General features: G+C 33.4%; 1 long non-coding RNA gene across 1 annotated transcript; it reads left to right on the forward strand.

The window, feature by feature from the left end:
- The first annotated feature begins 647 nt into the window (after window positions 1–647).
- Window positions 648–1810, forward strand: LOC127073636 (uncharacterized). The gene is made up of 2 exons (XR_007785831.1): window positions 648–1049; window positions 1547–1810. It is a non-coding gene; the product is annotated as an uncharacterized LOC127073636 (long non-coding RNA).
- Window positions 1811–4473: the final 2663 nt, after the last annotated feature.

Below are 4473 nucleotides of genomic sequence, written 5' to 3' on the forward strand. Positions count from 1 at the left end.
CAAAGATTAAAATCTAAAATCATTCTAAATTAAATTAAAAATTCTAAAATAATTCTAAATCAACTTATAATTCTAATTAATCTACAATTATTTCTAAAAAAAAGATCTAATTAAATTCTAAAATATTTTCAATGATTAAAATCTAAAATCATTCTAAATTAAATTAAAAATTCTAAAATAATTCTAAATCAACTTATAATTCTAATTAATCTACAATTATTTCTAAAAAAAAGATCTAATTAAATTCTAAAATATTTTCAAAGATAAAATTCTAAAAATCATTCTAAATTAAATTAAAAATTCTAAAATAATTGTAAATTTAACAACAATTATCCAAGAATTAAATTCTAAACAAAATGTCAAAAATTAAGTTCTACTCAATTATTCTAATTAAATTCTAAAAGAACTAATACTAATCACCAAATTATTATCACTAAAATGAACTCTAAGTAACATCTTAATCATGATTCTAAAATTAATATTAATTAACTACTTAAACTCCTAATTACTGTCAACAGATTCCAAATCTATTAATAACTTTGCAGTTCTAAGATTTGGACCGGGCCCTGGGATTGTTCCTGGTTCAAATACCAGGGGTTCATGGATATAGGGGGAGTATGAAGGAAAAGTTCCGTTTGGGCCTTGGGCCCAAACCGGATCCTCAACAAAATAAAATGGAAGCACGCATAAGTTGGAAAAGGAACGGATTCAGCACAGATGCGTAGGGAACAAAAAATCAACGTCGTCTTCTCCACTCCGGCATCTTCGCGGCGCCTCAACCCACCGTTAACCTCGGAGGCGAACGAGCTCTTCCGCTGTCGTGACTACGTATTCCACAAACCAATCCCCGACGCCGGGTTGCAACAATATCAAAGAATCGGTTTAAACGCGAAGCGGAGAAAAGTCTTACCGATTCTGACGTGGATGCGCTTCGATTCGTGCTCTCGCGGCTCCGATTTCCTGCTCTTCCAAGATTTCACCGAATCGTGATGAGGAATCGACTTAGATGTACTGAGTGCTCGCGTTGGTGTGGGTTCCGAGAAAACCAGGTCTTGCTCTTTTGTTGCTGTTCTTGTTTTGGTTTTAGGTTTTTTGAAGAATTGCTATGTGGTTGTTCTTGCTGTGTTTGTTGTTGCTGTTTTAGGGTTTTGAAAAAAAAAACTTTATCGTACGGTTGCTGTTGTTATTGTGTTTTTTGCTTTTGAGAAGAATTGCTACTGTGTTGTGTCTCTTTGGAGTTAACAGAGAAAAGATTACTTTGAAATTTTCTTCTGGATTTTATATAACGTGTTACTCTTAATTAATTTTGTGGTTTATATACATGAATGTTGGTTTCTGTGAGATAACTTGTTGGATCCTATTTCCAGATTTTGTGGGATGATTAATCTATGGATTTAAAGTTGTTTATTTGGATAATGCAGTGTGTTTCTGAGCGCTTCCTTTGATTCATTGTGTAACGTATTAATCTGCTCTTTCTATTAATTATTTTCCAGCTTTTTAAGTGCTTATTTGATAAGCTGTTTTTAATTTTGAATTGGTTTTACAGGTGAAGTGATGTTGATGCTGATTGATTGAAAAAGGGCGCTGTTATTCAATAGGTTTTGGAAAAGTTTTGAAGAGTTACTTTTGAATTGGGAACTTCCAAAAGAGCTTTTGGAAGAGTCTGTGAAATTTGCTTCAAACTGCTGTGTTTACAGTTTATTCTAATTTTTTTAATAAAATTATTTCTGATGTAACAGAGACTTTTTGGATTATGAACTTATGGATTGCTTGTAACATGTACAAACTTAATTTGGAATTTCTCTTTTTTGACAGTTATGTAATTGTTTTGGATTATTAGGAATTTTTGGATTAGTTAGGATATATTAAACTGTAAGAAAAATTGGGTTAGACGTGTAACACTTTGGATCATTTGCAAAATTTACATAATTTTAATTTAAGTTTTTTTTTGTTATTTATGTGGATACTTTGGGTTATTATGTAACATTTGGATTAAATTGGAATATCACTTGGAGCATTATTTGGAATATGATTTGGGAATATTATTTGTGGAATTAGTCTCTCTTTCTTTTTTTCTTTTCTTTTTTTAAATTAAACTTTGTCTTAACAATTTAATTGTATTAACCAGAAGAATATTTAAATTATAATTCAAACCAAAAATGAATTGGGCCCAACAATGCAATTTAATGGGCTTTTAATTTGATTGATTTTAACACATTAATATTATCGAAAAACACATTAATATTATCGAAAATAAAATATGCCAAAAAGGCCTAAGATAAAAACATGTCACAAAATGTTGCACTTTCAAACTTTGATCATAGGAAACTAATTGAATACCTATGCACGTAATATCTTAATCCTAAACCAACATACTCACTTAGCTTAAGGATTTTTATGAATGGTTTAAAGATTTTGCATATGTACTTGGGACGTGCAAATAGGTTTAATGATGAGTGATCATAAAAAACATCTATGGCTCTTAATACCTTACTAATAATCAAATGCATTTTGAATTAGTAGTGTAAAAAGGTTCAAACCATATTTTAAATTATGGACACATTTATGCAAATGGGCTTTTGAAACAAAGAGATCTCATGGGTAAACCACAAATGGCCGGAAAAAATTGGGGTATGACAATAGGTATGTACCCTACCATCCATGTCAGTCTTTTTTTTGAAGACCCACTTGTATCCTATAGGGTTAACTCCTATAGGAGGTTCTACCAAGGTCCAAACATGGTTTGTGTACATGGAATCCATTTCAGATTTCATGGCTTCTAGCCACTTCTCAGACTCGAGACCAGTTATGGCCTCTTGGTAGGTCACAGGCTCATCTTGATCCATGAGTAATACATCACCTTGATCAGTTACGAGATATCCATATCTCTCAGGTAGGTGAAGTATCTTGCTTGACCTACGCTGGTCTTGTTCTACTTGAGCAGGTTGCTCTTCCACAACTACTTGTGTTTCCTGCTCTAATTCCTCCATATGTGTATCAATGTTTTGTGATTATTGAATTTCTTCAAGCTCTACTTTCCTCCCACTGATTCCTTTGGAAATAAAATCCTTTTCTAGGAAAAATCCAGTTCGAGCGACAAACACTTTGCCCTCAGAAGGATTGTAGAAGTAATACCCTCTTGTTTCTTTAGGATACCCCACAAATAAGCATTTGTCAGATTAGGGCTCAAGCTTAGTTGAAATTTGTCGTTTCACATAAACTTCGCAACCCCAAATCTTCATGTAAGACATATGTGGTTTCTTACCACTCCATATCTCATATAGTGTCTTCTCAATGTTTTTAGATGGAACACGGTTAAGTTTGTAAACTGTTGTCAATAGTGCATGTCCCCAAAAGGAGTTTGGAAGATCGGCATGACTCATCATGGATCGGACCATGTTTAACAGGGTTCAATTTCTTCTCTCAGATACATCGTTCCATTGGGGTGTTACAGGAGGAGTAAGCTGGGATAGGATCCCACACTCTTTCAGATGGTCATCAAACTCTAGGCTTAAATACTCACCACCTCGATCTGATCGAAGAGTTTTAGTATTCTTACCTAGTTAGTTTTGTACTTCATTCTTGAATTCCTTGAACTTTTCAAAGGACTCTGATTTGTGTTTCATTAAATACACATACTCCATATCTACTGAAATCATCAGTAAATGTGATGAAGTATTGAAAACCTCCTCTGACTGGTATGTTCAGTGGTCTACATACATCAGTATGTATGAGGGACAAAAGATCATTAGCTCTTTCACCTTTTCCTGTGAATGGAGACTTTGTCATCTTTCCAATCAAACAAGATCTGCATGTCTCATATGATTCATAATCAAAAGAGTCCAATAGTCCATCTTTATGGAGTTTGGAAATGCGTTTCTCATTTATGTAGCCTAATCGACAATGCCAAAGGTAAGTTGGATTTAACTCATTAGGTTTCATCCTTTTAGTATTAATGTTATAAATAGGCATTTCAAGATCAAGGACATGTAGTCCATTGTTCATTTGTGCAGTAGCATATAATATATCATTCAAATAAATTAAGCAACAATTGTTCTTTATTATATATGAAAAACCAAACTTGTCCAAACAAGAAACATAAATAATATTCCTGCTAATTGCAGGTACATAATAACAGTTCTCTAACTGGATTATTAAACCACTAGGTAAAGTCAATACATAAGTTCCTACGGCTAAAGCAGCAACCTTTGCTCCATTGCCAACTCGTAGGTCAACTTCACCTTTTGCCAAATCTCTACTCCTTTTAGCCCCTGCATATTGGTACAAATATGAGAACCGCATCCAGTATCTAATACCCATGATACAGAAGTAGATAAATTAATTTCAATAACAAAAATACCTGAAGTTGAACTCTCTACTTCATTCTTCTTATCTTCCAGGTACTTTGGGCAATTTCTCTTCCAGTGTCCGGTCTTACCGCAATGGAAGCAAGTGCTTCCTTTGTTATGCCTC

This window comes from Lathyrus oleraceus, chromosome 4 (assembly GCF_024323335.1).
Source record: "Lathyrus oleraceus cultivar Zhongwan6 chromosome 4, CAAS_Psat_ZW6_1.0, whole genome shotgun sequence".
Classification (NCBI taxonomy): Eukaryota; Viridiplantae; Streptophyta; class Magnoliopsida; order Fabales; family Fabaceae; genus Lathyrus; species Lathyrus oleraceus.